The sequence below is a fragment of the Macrobrachium rosenbergii genome, chromosome 7 (genome assembly GCF_040412425.1).
Source record: "Macrobrachium rosenbergii isolate ZJJX-2024 chromosome 7, ASM4041242v1, whole genome shotgun sequence".
Taxonomy (NCBI): Eukaryota; Metazoa; Arthropoda; class Malacostraca; order Decapoda; family Palaemonidae; genus Macrobrachium; species Macrobrachium rosenbergii.
The window spans coordinates 18,237,501-18,262,044 of record NC_089747.1 but is presented as its reverse complement, the minus strand read 5'-3'; the positions used below and the strand labels follow the sequence as shown (position 1 = coordinate 18,262,044).

General features: G+C 38.8%; 1 protein-coding gene across 38 annotated transcripts in view; it reads right to left on the bottom strand.

The window, feature by feature from the left end:
* The window catches only part of osa (trithorax group protein osa), a 106,620-nt gene extending 88,900 nt beyond the window's left edge, over positions 1–17,720 (bottom strand). For 18 of the 38 annotated variants that reach the window (XM_067106708.1, XM_067106710.1, XM_067106711.1 and 15 more), the window contains exon 1: positions 16,170–17,642. The gene's annotated coding sequence lies outside the window, so the exon portion shown is untranslated. Of the gene's footprint in view, positions 1–14,382; positions 14,779–16,169 lie in introns of those variants that run through there. The other 20 variants (XM_067106740.1, XM_067106713.1, XM_067106726.1 and 17 more) reach the window with 4 other exon arrangements.
* Positions 17,721–24,544: the final 6,824 nt, after the last annotated feature.

The window sequence follows — 24,544 nt, the reverse complement described above, 5'->3', positions numbered from 1 at the left end:
CAAATCCCAGGGGCAATATAGCACTTGAGATTGACTCATAATTACCTGGCGAATGAGACAAAACAGAAAAAGTATTGTAAACGGTCAATGCGACTTGCAGAAGCGTATCTGTGACTTTCAACACTGGAAGAAGCAACAGCTTGAATTGATGAATACACTAACCACCACCAGCCAAACCACAAAAATAAAAGGACACTATCTCATTAAAACCGTACATAAGTAAAGATAACAGGACCGGAAGAAGTGTTGTTGCAGTTATTGTTCAAAACTGTCAACTGAGAAAAAAAATGCTGAAGGTAAAAATCTCTTTCCGAATGTTACTAACAATTCATCTTCACCGGACCTAAAACACCGTTTAAAATAGTCAATAAAAACTCATCAAACCACGATCTACCTCTTCCGATAAAAATCTATTAAATTAGTTTATATGACGATCATAGATGGACATAAGAAATAAAGCAAGCACACACTGATGTGGTCATTCTTATTAAACGACAAACTAAATATTTCATCTTCATATTCCCTGGCTGTGAATCTCGAACCCAACAAAGGCGAAGGACAGTCGGGAGAGCTTTAGTGGAAATCAATATCAAAACCCACCACAACACACCATTCTTCTCCTTACCCATTCCTTGCCAACCCCACAGAGGAAAAAAAAGAGAGAAAAAAACCATTCTTCATTTTCCCCTCTTCTTGCCCGGCGTGCAGAAAACTTAATCCCAAATAAGGGGTGAGTCTGAAGGATCTTTCGATGTTCCTTCTTCCCCTTCGTTCGAGCTGCCATTTTGATCTCGGACATTCCCTTAACTCGCGTCCAGTGTCATGGCAAATTACCGGGAGACTCTATGAACCGACTTGACTTGAAAGAACTGTGCTCAAGCGGTTCAGACGTTGCAAAATCAAAGGAAGAAATCAAACTCGTGCATAGGCTATTTTCAATTTCATGCATACATAAATAAACCCGTGCTTGTTGTGTATGTAAGCACATTACTAATGTTTACTGCAATATCTAAAGAATAACAAATGTAATTCTATAGCACGTTTTCTTTAAATGTCAGTTTACAGTTTAGGTTTCTGTTATATTTATTTGTTACGACATTCACTGAATCGCGATGCATATTCCACATAACCGGTCAAATCCTCAATATCGGAACACTCGCCAAGAATACTGCTTCGACCCGACTTTAAACAACCATAAGATAATGAAATGAACACAGCAGCAATTTAATACCGCACAGAACATACCAAGAGTCCTCATTTATCAAAATCTAATTCACGGCGCTCTATTGCCGGGACACAATTCAAGACGTTGGCATTTGTATCCAGGATCAATACTTGCAGCTACTCTCTTATTTCCACTCCCAAATTTTTTTAACTTCTCAAATTTACTTTATGTTCTGTACCTTGTCTTCTCTAATACAGCCGATGCTTTTGCTACATGGTTACTATAACAACTACCACGTGAAATTAACTCTTAACATTAAAAGCAGGTTAGCAAATGGTATGTCACTAAGGGTATACATACGTACCCCACTGTATCAATTCTATCACTATATAATGAATGAAAAACCTTCGTGAATGTTTGCAACTAAACGTAAAAGAGAAGGTTACCATAGTATACAGTACGGTACAGTTGCAGCCGGAGGCTACACTATCATCTGGCAAGAAATGGTTGAGTTTCGAAGGTGATTAGAACTGCTGCCACATTTTCTTTTCAGGAAAATGTGGCGATGGTTTGGTTTTTTTATTTGATTTTTTTGGGGTTTGCCATTTCCTTGTGTATGGATGATATATATATATATATATATATATATATATATATATATATATATATATATATATATATATATATATATATATATATATATATATTATAATATATATAACTACCTTCGACAAAATGGGAAACGTGTCAACGTCGCTAATTATAGTTATTAAGTATCATCCTTTAGTAGCTAGGCTAGCCTATAGTAAATATGAATAACAGTACCATTCAATCAATGCTTGCGGTGACATTTGGAGATGTACGTAAACCTTCCCAATACCCAAAGTAATTAATGACTGCAAAATCATAAAAGACTACGAACATCAAAAAATTCAAATTGTAAGCATCTGTAATGCTGCAATTTTAACAAACCGGTACATATGGATACCATAAACGCTGCCACATCGACACGAGGGAAACGATGCCTTGCCTCTTCCACTCACTGGGTATACTAGAAAGCAGATTCCAGTAGGTCCTACGTGCCCATCATCAGATGAACCCTTGCTGGTCAAGGACTACCCGCTTAGTCTATACTCGTTCTTCTTCAAGCGATCAAGTTCCTCAATATAATATACGAGAAACTAATACTGCACAGTAAACGCAGTGTATCATATTGCAGTCATATCTTAGGCCTACGTGGCAAAACACCACCTGATTTCTATTCAAATTGCTATCCTTAAATTCAGATACTAAACTCCCACATATGTAGACAAATTTTGTAACGACAATTATTTATGTTGACAAGAGGGAAAGCAAAATAAAAAAAAGGGGGGGGGTTGTTACTAGCCAACTAAAGGAGCCGGTCTGAAAACTGAAAAATGTGTACTACTTTCACACAAAATCAGTACAAAAATAACAGTAGCTGGGATTGTCCTCAATACATTAATATAGAATGAATGGTTGGTCTATGGCCCTGAAATAAATTAAGTGTCCTTGAAATTGCCAATCTATAGTAAAAAGGAAAATTTTGCAATTACCACATAAGTTTGCCACTGGGTAAAGATCATTTTGTAGTGGAATGGCCGTTGAAGAAAACCTGATTATTTATGCCGATTCCAGTCAATGTGAAGTCGATTTCACTTTAAGCAGTCTATTTGTATTTTACTAAAATATTTTTTTTATTTTTCCCCTTGGCACCAATATTCAGTCAATATGAATATTCCTGACAGGCAAGAGTCGAGGGTTTAGATAAAACTTCAAGAATCAATCTCGTCATTTTTTTTTACTCACTTTTTCCAACAAGACAGCCTACGATACAGTAGTCATGATTACACATAGCCTAGGCTGTAAGTGCAGCAAAATCACCACCGGCTGAAAAACGAACCACCAATACACCTACGCATTACCAGGAGCAGGAAAAGTAAAAGCATCCACACCAATCTCCAAGGGCTACCAGACTACCTACAAAATGACCTCAAAGTCTACTTGACTAAAGAAAGCGGAAGAAATCCAGATGAAATACCTGAATGCAAGATGACATATAAAGCGTTAATGACCTTTCAGGGTTGAGCATATATTACAATTCACCACTACAATCTGGATCCCACGTTAAATGAATTGTGCTCTTAGCATGCAAAGGCCGGTAACCAAACACGCAAGCCATTCACCATTTGGTCCGATACCGACAAATTACAGAGTTCAACAACTCTGTGCCGCTCGACGAGTAAGTTGGTAAAAATTTCGTCCTCTAAAAATTGCGAAAGAAATACCAACCTGTTCATTTGGTAATGCCTACGCACACATGTCTCTACGGCTGTGAAAACCAACTGCATAGAATGATATATATATATATATATATATATATATATATATATATATATATATATATATATATATATATAATATATATATATATAATATATATATATAATATATATATATATATAATATATATATATATATAATATATATATATATATATATATATATATATATATATATATATATATATATATATATATTTTTTTTTTACCGCAAAATAATGTACATATAATTCCAGGGACGTAAACTTGAACAACTCGGTTCCAGCAAAAACAACTTTGCAACAAACACAAACAAATACTGATTACAGGTTACAATCCACTCCCGACTTAAAAAAAAAATCCATGACAAACCAATACTAATTAAGTAATAATGAAAAAACAAGAGCACGGCTTTTCCTATTAACAAAACCTTATTTTGGTGGATAAATCCATTCACTAAAATTAACATACATTCCCTTGGCAACTCCAACTTGTCGAGCTAAGCACGACACGGAAAAAAGTTCTAAAATCATTCACTGCCCAAGTTTTGAGAGAGAGAGAGAGAGAGAGAGAGAGAGAGAGAGAGAGAGAGAGAGAGAGAGGCTTGCGAAGGGGTAAATTCTCCTAAAATGCAAAATTCACGATTCCCTCCAAGACGTCCCTAACTTTAAAAGGTCAAAAGATAAAATATACCAATATCACTGGCGGCAGCTCCATCAAGCATACCGAGGACCTCCTCACCCCTTCCCCACCCCTTTCGTCACATTGTGTAATACTACCACTACCCCTCCCCTCAACCTCTGAAGCAACCAAAACAAAACCCCTCCCCCACCAGACCGGTTAAGTAACTATGGATTTAAACTCGAGTAAAAATCAGATGGTGGTCGTCCCACGTGTCCAGACACCAATGCTACGGTGAATACGCCACTTGAGCAGTTACAACTTCTTTCAAGGTCAACGACAGGTTTCAGTTTAATAAAAATCAAGGTGTATTTAATTATATATATATATATATTCCGAATTTTCAACTTGGAAAAATTATATATATTTTTTTTAATTTGGAAATTCGGAATACAATCAGAACAATTACAAAATGCGCTACACAAAAGCAAGAACCTCCTGAAACGGGACTATTAAGCACTTGAGATGAAGGGTTCTGATTTAGAAAGCGTTTCCCTTACACCCATAACAGCTACACAAAATGCGGTAAACACTGATAAGAGCAACAAAGCACAAACTTAAAACCCGTGGTTTATTAAAGGATATGCCTGAATTGAAATTATTTGTCGAAAAACAAAAGTTGATTAACATTTGCTCTATTTTCCCTACACAGTGAAAAGGTACCTGAATTTACACAATAACCAGGTGCATAATGATCCACACATGAAACCAGCAACTCTTCTTCACATAAGGCATAACAACAGTTCCTAAAAGAGCAGTTATTGAAGGCTTGATACTTTCACTAAACCTTGTGAATTACAACAAACGTATCCGTCAAAACAATCCTGACATACATTAGGACTGAAAACTAATGTTCACCGCTGGCTTTACATCCTGCTTTATGACTTAGGATTCCAAATCAGTATTGGCAATTACGCTTACCTTACTGGCATTTACAGAAGAAGCAGAGAGAGAGAGAGAGAGAGAGAGAGAGAGAGAGAGAGAGAGAGAGAGAGAGAGAGAGAGAGAGAGAGAGAGAGAGAGCGTAATTCTCTATTCAATGACAACTGCCTTTACTCCATGAACTTATTCGGAAGTAGCTGTCTCGAGACAAACGACAAGCGTTTTGAAAGAATAACTTCCTACCTATAAAGGAAGAAAGTTCAGCATATTTAGGCCACAATGTAAAACTGAGTACATAATCTGTTCAAAACAGGAAAATTGGAGCAATGGATTTATTTTATTCTTTACAACGATACATCCAGGTTAACTGTTCTTCCAGTGAACTGACAAAGCCAGAAGGCCTAAAAGTATGTTTCCTTCCTTACATCCAGCCTGCTCTAAACACTGATCTGCAAAGATTTTCCTCAAACTTGCTTCAGATGATTTCTAGTCCCCTAAAACAGCCTAACTGCAGAAACGGATATTTGAATGTCTCGGAAAACGAGAGATTGGACGAAGACATGTGTGGGGGATAGAAGCCCAAACAAGCTCTTATTCTTAAGTGTTGCATCTTTTTTACTGACTTGTGACATTTTTCATCAATGAGAGGTACAGTGGTGCAGGACTTGACAAATAATGTTTAATACATTTACTTCATATAAATATTTACATAGCCATCCTCCTGGTGAAGTACTCCAGTGTCTGTTATAAGGCATTTTAGAGGAGACTTTTGCTAATATACATAGGCTAAGCAAAATATTGGGTGTAGGGGCCCACTACTTATAACGGATTAAACTCGTGTGTTCACGGTTGTCTAGAGGCTTACACCAGACCTTTGAACATTTAAATTCGTAAACCACGCTGGTCTGATTCCTTTGATCCCCCAGGAGCATTGTTGTTCCTCGTCACAAGGGCAGTTACTTAGTAGTGGGCAAGATAAGGACTCTGATAAGTATTTCCCCAAACGGGACTCAGGTGCTACCCTCTATTTTTCTTTTTTTTATTTAGTAGGATGTAGGGACACCACCGCCCACCTTCGAATTTGCAATCAGTTGCCGGCTAAACACCAAGAAGTCAGCCCAACTTCATATAGCCTAGGGACCAGCGTCTGCATGGGTCCTGGAAAGCGATATGGAACCATCAACTACATCCCTCAGTATTTACTGAGAAACCGGAAGACTGTACCCTTCCATGGTACCACCACCCTAAAGGGAAAAATTCTTTGGTAATTGGGTTTGATTTACAAAGCTTCTGTACTTTCCCTTTCCTTGCCCAAAAATACAGAACGAGTCTAAACGTCAAAATTAAAATACAAGTCATTCATATTAATGAGTTCATGCCAACGATAAGAGAAAATGCTAGAAAGAAATTTAGTGTGGGAGAGAGAGACTTGCTTGAAATGACAGAGGCCTTCAGGTAAGGCCAAAGCATTACAATGGCCACACTGGGAAGACAGCTCCAACCTTGTGCGGTTGAGAGAGTACAGCAAAAGCGTCTAACTCTTATAACCAAACCACACTGACTTAAATGATAATGGAAGTTACAGAGCACCTGATATATATATTCATAATTATATATATATATATATATATATATATATATATATATATATACATAATTTGGATTTATTTTAATATTTAGATATATGTTCTTGTAATTACTAGTTGGTTTACACCCTGGTGCATGATACATGGACCCTGGAGATATACTGTGTGTGTGTGTGTGTGTGTGTGTGTGTGTCCAGGGTCCATGTATCTTGCACACGGGTGTAAACCAACTAGTAATTACACGAACAAATCTAATTTCTCAAAAATCCATGTCACGTCTACAATCTAAACCGGGTTACGGTAAATGTTCTTCCTGCTAATATCCAGTCAAAATTAATGCTGCCACGCTCAATGGCACTGCATATAAAAATATCACATACCCAAACTGATGGAAACTGCAGCGACAATGCTTACACAAAAACACACAACCAAACAATATACTGTACAAGACGGATTCAATCTAAAAGCAGGCAAACAAATATATATGCAAAAAAGCGAGGCCTTCATCCTTGGTGAAATCACTACACATGTTACAAAGCCAAAGGAAGCCGCAATGCTTCCAAGAATTCGACCTCTTAACCCCTCCCCCTCCCCATCCCGTTTATCCCAGACTTGCTAGTTAATATCGCTCTCACTGCCATTACAATGAGGTTGTGGTTGTTCTTCCGACCCCGTTATACGAACTGTTAAAACTATGCCTCTTTCTATATTGGTAAATCAACTTCACTTGATGTGGATGATAAAATACCGTGTTCACTTTCACATGACCGTGAAGACGCTGGTAAACTAAAAGGTTTACGAATGACACCTGCGGTTTTAATCTTATTCCTTCCCTACTCTACGCCATTCATTCGGGACAAATAATTTTGTTTGTACACAAACCATGGTCAGTTTGTTGGGCTAACGCAAGACTGTTTATCACACCCAAAAAATGTTAATGTCATCGAGTTTGTCTTAAATCAATCTTTTCACGCGCAACGTTATGGTTAACTATGGTATCTTGTATTCAAAACACACTTCCTTCTTCAACACAGAACCTTTAAAACAAGGTGGTTAAAAAGATAATCCGACGTGGCAACGAATACCATCATCGCCCACTGGATAGCCCTCTCTACAGAATACTATACATCCAACAAATATACCGTAGATGCACATTTAAAACCCAAACCGGAAGCTCCACAATCAATCCAAAAACGAAATTTTGAAAATGCTACGTAAATCCATTCCTTAAAGCATAGATAAAAATTCCCGACCGTACACATAAGCTATCTAGGCCAACATAACCAACATCAGGAATAACAGTCTTCGAAACAGGTCAAGCTATGCAACGCAAGAAACATAACCTGTGTATAACATTTAACCGAAACATCGACCATGGATAGAACTCCCAAATTATAACTTGACTATAGGTCATTAAGCTAAAATATCCAAAAGTTACCGTCGTACACTGAAAGATACCAATAACGTACTTTTTGAGAGCCAAGTTTTATAATTCGCCTTCAGAAATGGGGCAACACAAAACCCAAATGTTTCGAGAAACAAATAGTCAAACTTAAGAGAGCAGAAAGTACAACTAAACTGGATGACTATCCATAATCGAGGTAAATATCTGACAATAGATTGTATCTGTACCAAATGTTATATATACGATTTACCCCACCGTGGTTATTCAACTACCATTCTTGCTTATGCATTCCCCACACTTTTGATGGTACATGTATTTAGATCTGCTATCATGGAGACCTCTGCAAAAAGCACAGGAAGATATTCAATCACCCACACATTACGATTTACAGTACTGGAAATTTCTGGCGCCAGCGCCAAACTGAGGGTTACTGACACTGCCACGCTTCTTCTAATCTCTGAAAACCTGACTATCTGTATATCCAGAGAACTTGGCCAGCACACTATCAATAACAATGCCGGCTGCCGGCTTCCTGTGCAACAAGAAAGGACTCAAGAGTATTCTAATCCTTGTGTGTGTGTGTGTGTGTGTGTGTGTGTGTGTGTGTGTGTGTGTGTGTGTGTGTGTGTGTGTGTGTGTGTGTGTGTGTGTGAGAGAGAGAGAGAGAGAGAGAGAGAGAGAGAGAGAGAGAGAGAGAGAGAATAATTACCCAGGAGTTCAACCCTAAGTACAAAAATGAGACCCTATGGTATTCCAGGACTGGCTCTGAATACATTATGCCTACACAGCGTAACACCAAAAAAACCGGTTCCAAACAAACATGACAAGACGCATTCCCTCAAGGTGTTTAATTTTTCTTGGTACATTTTCATCTCGACAAGTCGCTAATGACAGTAATCTTACAACACGATCTCACCAGAAAGGTCAACATGACACTACCCTTCAATAGAGAGAGTGATTATTAAGGTAAATATTTCTGTTCATATTTTTCCTCCTACAGCTGGGGTTTTATAATTTTTTTTTATTTTTTTTTCAAAACAAACAAAAACCTCAGATCACCATTCTAGCTTGTATTTCAAGGGCACTGAGCACCAAGGTCATCGGTAAATCTCTGGTTTCACTCGCATCCCTCACGTGGATAAAAGAAATGTTACAAAAAAAATGAAGGGAGGAAGGGGGGGGGGGCAAGATCGAGGAACTAGTTGCCTACAACTTTTACTGATGAAATGGTCTTCGCCTTGAAATACTGTTATTATTGTTAAGTCAGTAACATGCCTCATAGTTAATTGTTTTAAGCGGTTATAGAAATTAGGAGGGAAAAAAAATTGCCATTGACACTGTTCCTTACCTCTTATTTTCAAACAACTGCTAATTTGAAAGAAGATAAGGATTTATATTTCAAACTCATTAGGATGTAGCAGCATTCAAAAATATTCGTACACTAAAATCTATATACCGTACCGTACCACTACGCTTCCTTATCCTCTCCCTTTTTCCGGAGGGGCGGAGGGGGGGAGGGGGCATACGAATATCACTATTGGCCAATATCCAAGAAAGAAATACATGTTACAGCTTTCACTTTTCAAGTAAACAAACTGCAGAACTTCCTTAAATTTCTAGTTTACTTACTAACCGTTCACTCCTAAACTTACAATACTGCAATTTAACTAACCTGTATCGACAGAGTAAGGATAACCAGTTGAGAAAAATTCAAGTTATCTATTTTCCAGACGAAAAGGCCCATCAAAAGTTATAAAATTCCTTTACATATGATAACCCTAAACATCATGAAAATTAGAACAAGCCCAACTCCGGAGGCCCAGTCTAAAAACAGCCTAAATACAAAGATAAACACCACACAGCAAAAATAATAAAAACGGAGACTTAATCGCAAACTTGTAACTTGCCAAAGTCAGTACAAATTTAAACCACTAAATACATGACATTATCAACCTCCCAAAAAAACACACACCAGCAGAAAAAAAACAAACACACACACACCTGGCTCGCAATAACAAGAGAGTAGCCTATAAAAAAAGGCATAAGCCAGAAGATCGCCAAAGGCCAGCAACCAAATTCATAAACTGAAACCACGTCAACAAAAAATTCTAATTAAAAACAATCACCAAATCCCAATACCTCACAAGACGATGTGACAACTGATAAAATACACTTTCGAGAAGGCCAACACCGCAGCCGAACCAAATGCACCCACACAGGAGGCATTTGCATAAATGCAATAGCTGAAACGTTGAGGCAATAATAGCGTGGGAACGTTATCACAAACATGACCTTGCCCCCTATTACTAGGTAGGTAGAAGAGGATAGGAGGGGAGGGGGAGCGAAAGATCTTTCCGACACCTATCCCCCAATCCCCACCCCCTTGTGATAGACCCTGGCCGACACCCCCTACTCCTCCTCCTCAGCTATTAGCCCAGTCGTCGTCGTCGTCGTCACTATATTTAATGATTCCGCTGTGAAAGCTCACTTCACACAGTCCACTGACCTAAACCATTTAATTCCTTAGCGCTCGCCTTTACAACCCTTTATAACCCGGAGCGATACCGGACACCCCAACGCCAACATTCTCGCCAACACATTACAATAAACATCAATCCCCAGTCGCCCTTGTTTATCCTTAGAGGGCCAAATTATACTATCAAATCAAGCGATACCACGTGGTGAACAGCTCTTCTCTCGCACATAGACGCAAGCCGGAAAGCTCGGGGAAGGGGGGCGGTTGACCATATATCGTTCATCTTATGGCCATGCGATTTCAGTAATAATAAAAAAACTAGGCTATGGAACATATTGTACTAAGCTAATGCCTTGAAAATTACATAACTCATAAAAATTAAAAATATCAATAGGAATTAGTAGTAAATGCCATTTTCGGCATCAATGGGTATGAAACTGTCTTTGTCAAACAAGCATTATTTGGCCAAAACGTTCAGAATTCTCCCACCAATTTGTGTGTCAACTAGCGCTGGCAGTGCACTAATATCACTAACCGCCACTGCCGACTAGCAACGGTCATTCTAGTTCCCAAAAAACTTTGGGTCGCCTTATTTTCCAATAAAACCGATGGCACATAATCTAAATTTCTCGTCGGGCTTAGCACTCTGAAATAAAGCTCATCCATTAAGATCCACTTAACACTAAAAGCCCATCTTCACAATATCAGATTCTCCTCCACCCCTAAGTCTCCAGTCATGGCGACAACTACTCGAACGATGCCGGATAGGATCATTTCGTTGAAAAGATGCCCTTTTTTTTCTATGCCACTCAAAGCTAGGTGACCACTATACAGTAGAAAAAATTATCTATACTTTCGTGCGCACGTTACAGTACTACTCACTTTCGTAAACACATTAACAATGCCTGAAATTAACACATTACAGATAAAATGTCATTGACCTACGGTGGGAAATCGGCGATAAAAGCTATTCACGTAACCACATTCGAGTCACATTCATAAGCGTGCTCACACTGGAAGGGACTGTACAGTACTATATGCGGTGTAGTACCAGTGTCAACATCAAGTTGAACCCACGCAGCCCATAACTACAGTAACCCTTTACATACTGATTTCGCAAACTCTGAATTAAACAAACACCGGTGTGCATGGAGTCTCAGCTTTCAGAAGGCAGGCTAACAAGTACAAAGGGGAGATGAGTTTCAAAAGCTTTGCATGAAACTGAAATCTCAAAAAGTTCATCTAATACTCTGGTCTGTGTACGAATTCATTAACATTTAATTTCCACGCTTATCATACTAGCCTAGGCTACATGAAATCCAGCTACATATCAGACCTAACAGTATTCGGTTTTATGAAAGGGTTCAGTAAAAAAAAAAAAATTTAGTGGATGGTGCAAATTATTCATCTGGTTTACTAAACCAACACTTAACAAAAAAATATAGACACCTTCACTTCCGTTACTATGAAAGTGTGTGCTCATGTGTATGTATGTACGTATGTATATATATATATACAGTATGTATATAATATATATATATATATATATATATATATATATATATATATATATATATATATATATATATATATATGAATGCTAGTGTCTGTTACACTACGGCAGAAAATAAAAGATAAGGGCACTATATGCTTCACTAACCAAGTACAATTTCGAGACGAGACCCCCAAAATCTCCTTTGCCCAAATAAACCAAAACCTGCAACCGAACCGCTATAATCTAATACTGTATTTCAAGGAGAAATATGGTTATAATATCCGGAGGGCTTTGAGAACCGTAATTCAATAAAGATAGGCTATACGAAAAACTTTCTCAAGAGGCACAGAACAGCAAGGAAAAAAAAAAACATCTAGTGTTGATGTTGTTGTTGTTGTTTTTAACTGAGCTGGCTTTATGCCAGCAAGGGCTTTGCTCATAGGGCAGCCCGTAATAACACCTATAGCCAATATACCTTTTCACGAGGCACCGAACAGCAAGGGAAAACACCTATATTATTATTGTTGTAGTTTTTGATTGAGCTGGCTCTATGCCAGCACGGGCTCTTGCTCATAGGGCAGCCCGTAATGACACCTATAGCCCACCTTTATATACATTTATAAGGTACAAATAACATTATGGCGGAAAACCGGCCGCTTGGGCGGCGCGGAGCTCCACCTACGTTGCAGCGATCGCTACACACTAGCGCGCCGCCAACAATCACACACGCCAGCACAAGGGAGAGTCTATGCTACAAATACAAGCGATACCGCACAAACTAATTTACAAATTCAAGCGATATCGTACAAACTAATTATCTTAAGAACGCGCTCCTAGCACACAAATTTTCCAACACTTTACACAAACATAACACCAAATAGTAGGTCCCACCATATACGTTTGTCGCATTCATAAAAAGTTCACTCGGAAAAAAAACACTGGAAAAATAAACAATTCTTCTACGGCATAAAGCATTTTTCGTATAATTAGCGTGAGAATTAACAACACTGTCAAACCATTACATATTTTCCATATTTTTTTTTATTATGGCTTGTCATGCACATATGTCACTTTCGGTGGCCCAGACACTACTAAAACTCCTAATTACGCACGAATATCAGTAACAATGATAAGTAATCTTAATTACATGTACATTGTGTACACAATGTTTGCGATGTGTAAATAATTACACCATTTTTCACCCTAACCAATTTTACTCACTTTCGCGTACTCCAATCACGAGCGCTGATTTAAATATATCTGTAGATTATATATATATATATATATATATATATATATATATATATATATATATATATATATATATATATATATATATATATATATATATATATATCGCTTTAGTATACGTAATGCGCCCCATCATAAATCAAAACATCAGACAAAATAGGAACGCGATTTTCCGTATGTCATTTCGCTGTGCCGGGACGGGAATCTTCACGGTATGATCGTTAAGCAAACATCCATCTACATTTGTCGAGCTGACACATCGGCCTTTCACAGAAGCCTTCACATCTAGGTATATGAGTATGAATAAACGTCAAAAGGATATGAACTAACAGTTGTATTAACTGTCGAGTTCAACGCGAGCACTGTATAAAACTCATGCACGGCCGGGTAGACTGAATATACTATAGGTCTGTTCCGAAACCCACTGCTGCCACCTTTTTCAGAATGTAGCCTAGCACTTTTTCCTGGATTCGGAGTCTTCACAGCCTTCCACAAATACACCAACTAGCGAAATAAATTCCCTTTGCGAGGTTCTGTCACTCTGGTTCCCTCCAAGTCCATTTACAACGCTACCGTCGATTTCGCTAGCGACACAAAGGCTTCCCGCACACCGCACATTTAGGCTACCTGTAACTACCGATGGCGATATAACACTGCACTGGTTTCCAATTAAAGTTTCACAAGAACAAAATTACTTCTGAAGAAAACAGCACATCAATGATAAGAAGAATAATGACGAAATGTATGTATAAAAAATCACCACTATGGAGAGCGATTTACTTCTACAATACATATTATGGTCAAGTAACATTGCTTTCTCCCATCCCACCCAATAGTATAGATGTTAATGTATGTGTATATACAGTATATATATTGTATACAATTATATATATTACCACATGTATATAAGAAATTGGCCAGCATAAGGAAAACCAAGGCTAATATTCATACCATGTACGGCTCAGACTTTCCCTAAAAAATTTTCCCAAGTAAGGAACATGACCGTCGAGTAAATATTTAAGGAAACAGGGATCGCTTCACGCTAACTAAAACCATGTCATTATTTTCATTTGAATACTGTTTGGGGTTACCTACCTACCACCGGTCCGATGACAAACGCCGCATACTGAGAACATCCCCAAACTAAACGTTCAATGGCCAATAATATTCGCCGGTCACTACAATAAAGTATCCACCGTAGTAACGTACACCAGAACTTGCACTACAAGCCAATGAATATACAAGATTCACTATGAGAGAGATCTGAATTCACAACACCGATATTTGGGTTAAATTTGCTATTTCATAAAACTATATAAACTTGAAATAATTCCAGTGATAACTAACATCAACACTGAATCACTTGCGGTTTCGAATAATCACTATATAATCCAGGGCTCTATAATTTCCAGTGGCTCTGGACGTGACCCCCTATAACAGTCACCACCACCCGAATACACACACACATACATAAAGAGGAGGCATCTCAGCCTCTGGGTTGAACGTGAGATAACCGAGAACGCAGGCCTATCCCATAACCTATCCCCACCCCATGGACCACCCCACCCACCCCATCCCATGCCGTGTCTCCCACCCCCCCATCCACACAGAAACACCCAACCACTCCCTGCACCGCTTTCCTTCTAAACGACTTTGCAATGGCCATCACCCTTACTACTGACACCCAACCTCCTGACTCCCTTAAGACTTTCGCAGTGCCTTCATGAATTTGATTGTTAAAATGGGGTAAGGGGGGTGGGTTGATAGAGGAGGGGGACGAGGTGGGGGAAGGAGAGAATTCAACAAACAAAGAGTAGAGGGACTGGCGTCATCCACCACCGCCGTCCCCAAATGTTGCCATCACCACGTCCATTTTCCATCTCAAAATTTTTCCCTTCGAAAAACGTCTGAAATCGAAACGTTGAGTGTGATGAGTGCACATGCGGCCAAACAGCACGTGGGGGCTAGGAGTTTTGGGCAAGAACCTCCAATCCTTTTAATAATCAACAATTACCATTCGCTCCTTGGTCAACAAGGGCGTATGCCACAGCACCCACCCTTCTTTATTATCTATTTAAGACGAAGTTAGAGCAAAACTGTGCTCAAAAAACGTTTATGAGACTTGGGTTAGTCGAGCCACGTTGGCATTGTTTACAACATGTCACGTGCGTAAGGGAAGCCCTGACATGAAAGTAAATAATTGACATGTAATGCATATTGCAACTTTGCTTGTTTCGCCTTCTCCTATAACTTTCTTCTTGGGGACTAAAGCTGCTTCGGGTTTCCTTACACATCGCATTCTGCAAGATAAAAAGGTGATAAAGGTGGAAATGAAGTGGAAATAATAGAAAAAGTGTGTAGTAGTATTTGGAAGAGGAGGTGGATGTGGTAAGTGTCCTCCCCGCCTGACCGCCACCGCGGGTCGCCTAGCAGGCCAGCCGAGCCAGCCAGCCCTTGCGTCTTCCCCGCCTGAGCGCCACCACCCAGGCCCTCCATGCAAAAACTGGGGTGGGTGATGCTGGTATCAGCTGATGAACACTCACACACACCCCACGCTGCCCACTACACACATCACCACGCCCACACATACGCCCATAACACCATTATCATTACCAATAACCCATGGGCGTGAGGTTGCAAGTATTACCCCTCTGACGAATGGTTGAAGTTTAGGTCTGGGCGGCTGCCTAGATGGGTGTCCTGTGACATCAGCTGATCGACGTCGACCTGACAGCTCCCCTAAACACCTCGACAACCCTAAACACCTTCGAAATGGAGCCTCTGAGTCTCCTAAAATCCGCCCCAATCATCTCTAAGCAGCTTCATACACTCGTTGCCACTCTCACATCAATACACAGAACACCAGAAAGAAGCCTCGATATTTACCTGTTCGTTGGGTCTGACGGACTCCAGATCCGTGTGACTTTGGGCGTAGATGTTGTAGGAAACCTATACGATGGTCGTGGGCGTGAAGGTGAAGGCGTTGAGGCGGCGTGGTGGATAAAATAAGTGGGTGTGTTGTGAGGGAACAGAGCAGCAGCCGCCGGTATCGACCAACGTATAAGACCTGTGGCCCGGCGAGAGTAGGCGAGCGTCACCAACACACACCAACACTTCTCGCCAACACTACACCACCACCAACACTCCTACACCAATACACCACCACCTTATACAACCTGGTACCCTCAGCTATCACTTACACAACACCTAACACCAGTACTTTTGATCAGAATGAGGCAGAAGCAGCACCATTTTCGTCTTCCACTACAAAAAGTGCGCGGCGCGACTAACCGATTTCCAGAGTGGCAGTTGTTCTATCACTGCACAATTCACATCCAAACGAGGCTATTTCCCGCACTTTTCAGCACTCACATCACTCACTACACTTAGATCCACGTTTTGGACGTCATTTTAGACACGTATCCCGCACCTGACCAGTAACTTTGGTGACTTAAAGAGTGAGGGAAAGGGTCTAGCGTCGCCTCTCTTGCCGTGTTACTTATAGTGTGTGTGCGGCGCTGAACAAGGGAGTGTGGCGGGGTCCCACAGCCAACCAACAACCGCCTTTTTTATTCCATATTTTGCCTCTTTTCTCACTTTCGCCTTGTTTAATGCACGCTACAGACACACTAAACTTTCTCATGAGACTCCATCATCGGATATGTATCCATGGATTGCGTGAAATGAAGAGAAAACACCCAACAAACTGAATAATCAACTTGTTTGTTACTTAGGGTTTGGGCGCCAGATGGCAGCAGAGCGCAACCGGCCGCATTAACAAGTATTACTCCAGCCGCACGATTTCTGAGTTTGAAACACATTTGTCTCCTTCAAACTGCGCTTATGCGCTCGTTTTTGTTATTCAAATGATTTGATTAATTACAAACCATATTCATACACCATTCATTTTCCTACAAACGCCTATAAAGCGCGAATTGCACTGCAATGTACGATAATTTCGCCGCACCGTGGCAGCGAAGCACGGCTTGAGGGTTTTCCAACGCCGGCGGAGGAAAGACGTGATCGATGCAACGGCTTGGCCAACACTGTCGATTCACGCACAACTTTCATAAATTAAAGTTGCTTCTCAGTTCTCCGAAGGGTTGTTTTAATGCAGCACAAAATCGTGCGATTGTTAAGAATGCCCCCCTTTCCAATAGTTTTAGGTTCAAGCTTCTGTTTCGAATAGGACCTTCTAAATGTTGTAGTGGATGTATAAAGGAAAAAATTATGAAAGTTTTGCTTCTGTATGACTGCGTAGTGAGCAGCTGCTCGTAGAGTCAGCCAGCAGCGGTCCTCCCTCCAGCTTGCCCGACCCTCCAACATGACCGTCTCTCTCTCTCTCTCTCTCTCTCTCCCTCTCTCTCCACCACTTGTACCTCTTGCTACTTCACCCCACCACGTATTCTCTCTCCACCGGTTCTCGCTGTACACCCAGCGTTGCTTCATCAACCCCCGAGTTCCCCGCGCTGAACACTAGTGTTGGCGTTATTTTACTATTTTATTCGAAAGTAACGATATAACTATGTTTCAATGAATGTTTGCTATGATTTCTGGAAGTTTCATCTCGCCTTAGTTTCCTATACTTCCTGTACAGCTCGAAATTACACTTGAATTACACCAGCAAGACGTTAAAAATAATCCATGCCTTTTGAAACTACCTCACCCTCCCCCTCCCGCCCCCACCCGACCATCATAATCATAATTCCTGCCTCTCGCCAACACCAAAACCCAAAGTCGCATATGTTGCTTGCGGCTTTATTGCTTCTTATGTAACTTTTTTTTGAGATTTGTTGCCGCAACTCTTCTCTTGTAATCATTTTGAGATCTGAAGCGTACTTAATAACGCGAGGAACAATTAGACATCTGTTTGAAAAGGAGTTTCTCACGCGGTTATTTTTAGCAACTTGTTATGCTGGTGAATCGTATGTTTTTCATCCATGACCTGTCACAAGGATGCTGTCCGTGTCTTCCATTTCCGGCCATTGACATAAGGCTTTGGCACGTAATCTCGGTAAACTTAACCAGGATCTTTCACTCGAGTTGCATTGAGCAGGCTATTGTCAACACAGTTTAGGTGTAATGAGGTAAAGAGATGGTAGTCTTTTTCATTTTACCAAATCCTGTTATGTTTCTACCATTTAATCAGCTTTAGTGGCAAACACCCAACTCTCTCTCTCTCTCATGAAACTTATAGGAAATATCGTAATATCTGACTCCACGGCATAAAAGAGACAATCATACATACACAAAATGCTTACGTACAGATTATGTTATGGCTGCAGTTTCAAATAAATTTTGCCAGCCTTATGTTTGGGTCTTCCTCAAGGTCAACGATCACGAGAAATCATTATTTTACTTATGTGCTACACTTCACTGAATTTCTTATTGCCATATACCACAAGAGTATAATCGTTCTTTTGTTTGTTTGTTTTTTTTTTTTTATTTCTATTTCTTGCTATCACTGGGGCTTGAAATCTGCAAGAAAGTGAAATGAAAGATGCTAATATCGGGATCTGTGCTTACTCTCTCAGGAAGGAACATTACATACAAATTTTACCTTACATGACTTTAATTTATAAAGCGCGCTTAAGTTCGGTTTATCTTAAGGAAGCTTTCGTGAGCAATTAGCAATTGGTCTATCAAACTTTGCATTAAATTACACACACGCATAATATATATATATATATATATATATATATATATATATATATATATATATATATATATATATATGTGTGTGTGTGTGTGTGTGTGTGTGTGTGTGTGTGTGTGTGTGTGTGTGACACTCTATGGGTGTTTTTCCACCATGCAAATTTTATCCTCAATCCCAAGTGTAATGAGAATTTGTTGTAAACACTTGCATGGGACCATGCTAATATTTTCCACACTTTAGCAGTCCTGTCGTTGGTTAATTGCAGATTACCAAGTGTTCCTTTGTAATTATTGTTAATGTTTTTTTGTTTACTATATTTTTAAACGTTTCTGCTGGGGATGGATATTTGCAAATTTCTCAGTATCCTTGGAGTTAAAAACACGCAGTGTAGTCATGACATTTTAAACACTTACATTTCTCTCTCTCTTTGTCTCTCTTATAGGACGGATGCTATCAAATTGTTCTTGAAACAGACACAACACGATTATTATTATTATTATTATTATTATTATTATTATTATTATTATTATAATAATAATAATAAAAAACACGCAATGTAGTCATGGCATTTTAAACACTTACATTTCTCTCTTTCTTTGTTTCTTATAGGACGGATGTTCTTGAAACAGACACAACACGATTATTATTATTATTATTATTATTATTATTATTATTATTATTATTTACTGAACTGCTATTAATAAGGCAGAGCCGAAGATAGTAATCGCATTTGGGAGATAGAAATCTTGTTATGTCAGATATATTTCTGTAAAAACATATTATTAGAAGTTCTGTCTGAGTTATTATTTTTCTCCGTTCTTTCTTAACCCCGCAAATTTCATCAATAGTTAGCCGCGTTTTATTTTTAGTTTTTCCTTTCATTTCGCTATCCTGGTCAAACAGTGAGTCGTTAAGAGAAGTATGGCTGAGTTATGCAGTGGGGATAAGCAAGAATTTTGAGCGTAATACTTGAAGTCGTCAGTTTTCAATTGCGCTTTCAACTTGTCCGTTTGTTTATTTATCGCATATTTATGCAGTTATTCTTCTGCTATTCCACGTATCAAAGAAACTGTGGATATGCGAAGAGGAAGAGAGAATGAGCAGACATTTATGAAATGGAATTAGGAGGAAAAAATTGCAACCTTCTGTTGTGAATTAAACGGAAATAAAAGATGGCCTTACGCCACGCCTACTGTTTCCAAGCGACATATTAACCAAAACAAACAATAAAACGCGTTTGAGGACACTAAGAAAGAGGCTCCCCTTCGTAACGGGTGATAAGCAATCCATTTTCAACACAAGAATTGCCTAATAAAAACCAAGAGTCAAGAACGTGGACTGAATAATGTACATAATTGGTTTAATACGAGGTAATATTTTGCGCTAAGAGATCAGAATCAATAAACCCATTACTTAGACGATTAAGAAATGTCAGTTTAATTTACATCAGCAACAGGTTGCAAATTTTTCCTCGTTCATTTTTTTATAATGTTCTTTATGCACTGTTTACTCTTCTTGTTCTTTGCACTGTCCTCTCTTTTACTTTTCCTTATGTCAGCTCTTCCTCTTTCGTCTTCTTGCCCTCCCCCTTATTTTATCTTCCCTTTCTTTGCCTTGACAATCTGTAGTTGTTGTGACACTTTTTTTTTTTTTTTTAAAGCTGGTAGGTAAGATGGGTGAAAGAGGAATGAGGGCAGAGCTAGCTAACCATGGTAGCGAATAGTTTAGAAAGTTAAGTATTAGTAAGAGTACTGTAAAGTGTGGTTTGGCCACAATTTCATTTAGATTAAGGTACACTTTTTCTTACCTGACTACACAAATGCATCAGCCATTCAAGCGTCCTCCTCCACAATCACCTTATTTTTTACTCTTGTAATTATAGAACATTCATTCATCACATATCAGCATTCGAAGTGACCCTCCTCAGCAGATGCGTCGATCGTCCCTCACATTTTGTTGTAATGAAGTGTTCATGTTGCTTTTCTCTTTTTTTCTATTTTTTACTCTCATTCTCCCAATTACTGTTTTTAACTCACAGTGATGTAATTACAACACGACGCAGGCGTAATTACCGAGCGATTGCCAGACAGTTCACCCATAACGACTCCATCTTTCACTTGGTCTGTCGTATACAGGCATTTATGTTCAGTGGAAATTTGACGGCGCCTTTGGGCTGTTGTTGTCACATAAGGCGCTGGGCGACTGCGAGGGAGTAAGAACCTGTGGTGCTCGATTTCTGAATATATCTGTCTGTCTATCTGTATTGATATGTAGGCCTATATATACAGTGTGTATATATATACACACATATATACTCCAAATTGTGGTGCTCGATTTCTGAATATATGTCTGTCTATCTGTATTTATATGTAGGCCTATATATACAGTGTATATATATACACACATATATACTCCAAATTGTGGTGCTCGATTTCTGAATATATCTGTCTGTCTATCTGTATTTATATGTAGGCCTATATATACAGTGTATATATATGTATATACACACACATATATACTCCAAATTGTGGTGCTCGATTTCTGAATATATCTGTCTGTCTATCTGTATTTATATGTAGGCCTATATATACAGTGTATATATATGTATATACACACACATATATACTCCAAATTGTGGTGCTCGATTTCTGAATATATCTGTCTATCTGTATTTATATGTAGGCCTATACATACAGAGTATATATATGTATATACACACACATATACTCCAGATAACCAAAATTCACTGTGTATAAAGTTATTGCTTAAATAGAGGTACACAGAGGACCTCAACAGAGTAGATTCTTTATTTCCATCTTGGTTCTTTCAAGATAGAGACAAACGGGTTTCCGAAAGCTTGGCTATAAAAATCTTCTCTTTTGACCATTCCGTATATTTGAGGTCTCTGTGATATATATATATATATATATATATATATATATATATATATATATTATATATATATATATATATATATATATATATATATATATATACTATATATATATATATATATATATATATATATATATATATATATATATATATATATATATATATATATATATATATATATATATATATATATATATATATATATATACATTAGGTTCTTTAGAGTCTACGGAGAGACAGAAGGAACATCTACTCTGAACGAATGCTAATTAGCGTTTTTTTTTTTCTTTTTTTAACAGAGAGATAGTAATATTCAGTTTAGGTTCTATGTTGAAGAACCTTTGTGTAATTCAATGTCTTCAGAGAATATGAGGGAGAAATATGCATTTAATATTTTTCATGCCTAAATATTTTTTCTCTCTTAATTTAGCCCCTATGATTTTATTGAAAAATTTCATCAGCAAATATAAAATTAAATATACAATGCAGAGGGCTCAAAAACGTTTCCAGCCAGATCTACCTAATCCTCCATCTTTTCGCCGGGAACGTTTAAGCCTTATCTCATTAATGCTGACACTTTGCCCATTCATTATTCCTTGAATGTTTACCTTCATTGATAACCATAACATGGCGCTTGTTTATTCGCGTATTCTAACCCCGTGAGAGGAGGGGAGAAAAGGAGCTTGTCTCACACGTTCGATCCTTGTTTGTTCTCTCCGGAAAGGTGTAGAGGCTGTGTGCTCGGAAATTTAGTGTAGTGTCTTTACACACACACACATGCAAACGTACGCAAGCATTTTGTAATTGACAAGCGTTGGTTAGCATGTTTTACGAATATCTGTCAATTTAAAAGCTATCGGATTGTTTCGATCAGTTGTGTGTTTCTGAACGTTTTTGAACATTTATGATTTTTTTTATAAATGTAATAAGCTTGATTAGTTCTTTACAGACTTATTTAAGAATCATAATGTTGCTCGTTATCTTTACATCCCTTTGTCCTTCTGAAAATTCATAATTACATTTCTTCACGCAGACACAGACACGCACACACACACACACACACACACACACACTCTTGCGAACTTACACAGGCAGTTTGTAGCAGTCGAGCGTTGGTTTGCATATTTTACAAATATCTATCAATATATATGCTATCGGATTGTTTAGGTCAATTGCGTGTGTCTTAACATGTAGAATTTTCACCACTCCGCTTAAGTAGAACGCTTATTGATTGATCAAGATCCTTGTTAATTTGTTCTTTCCCGACTTGCATTTGTATCTTACTGTTGCTTGTTATCTTTACATTCCCTTGTCCACTTGAATATTCACAATTGCATTCTTTAGTATCTTCACATCGACCTGGTCTATATTTTCCTTCAGTCCGTGACCTCTCAGCTAAGTCTATCCATCTAAATGCGCAGTCTCTGCTAGTTTGCCTTTATCTCTATTTTCTGATCTACGAATATCCTGGTTTCAAGTTTTCGCAGAATCTTGCTGTTTACTTTTATGGACAGACTTCTGTGGGCCTCGGGTACCCTTGCAGCATCATCTTTTCTCTCTCTCTCTCTCTCTCTCTCTCTCTCTCTCTCTCTCTCTCTCTCTCTCTCTCGGATATTGTTAACCATTCATTCTTTTATTTCGGAGGAGATTCTACTCAGCTTCAAGTGAGTGTGAGATCTTGTTACCGACGTAATGAAATACGGTTCGCAAGTTACTAGTCTGTTAGGTATTTTCACACCATTGGTTCTTCATTTTGAATAATATTAAAAAATATTGTTCATTCATTAGATATAGATATATCCTATGACGAGCCTTTCAAATGCACAATACACACACACGCGCATTTATATACTGTATATATATAGATACACACACATATATATGTGTGTTTGTATATGTGTGTAATATTCGACTCTAACAGCATTCTGATTCTTAACAACCCTTTTAGGATGTTGTTAGCCTCGAGTTCTTTTCTGTCCTGGCTGGATCCACTACAGTCGACTAACCTCCAGGTACACATTTCATTTCTCCTGTCAGCTGAAGTACCATAGATTTTTCCAGAGACGGGCCCAAGACATTTCTCTCCGTGAGACCGAACGTGGATCTGATCTGATCTCTCGCACTGGGAAATGAAATTTTGGGCGAGGACCAGCAGATGATAAATTATGTGCCTGATGGTTAGTCAGCTGTGGGGGTCGTAATAAAGTTAAAATAAAAGGGACATCCCCAAACGATTTGATGAGAGCCGGTGGGATACCACATTCGGCACCGCTTTCCGTATAGGGAAATTGCCAACTCTCCCCCCGCCCCGTTCCCTCTCTCCTTGCAGTGTCCCTCTTGTTTATGTAGTAGTAAGACGGCTGTTCATTCATTGCTAATGGGCCTAGGAGAGTACTCGTCCATTCTGCGTTCGCCCCATTATCGTTAGCCTCCCACCCGTCCATTCGAACCTACCTTTACTTTTACCCATTAACCATAGCCCCAGGTATCTATCGATTGCAGGATACCCCATAGCCCCGTTATAGCCTCTCTCTCTCTCTCTCTCTCTCTCTCTCTCTCTCTCTCTCTCTCTCTCTCTCTCTCCATTCTTTTCATCGTGCAGCAGCAGCAGCAGCAGGAGCACACTAGCGTGAGGACCCGTGCCGCTGGCAGCTCTTTTGAAGTAAATTAGATAAAGTCTGCGAAGGGGAGGGGCCGATTCATATATGGT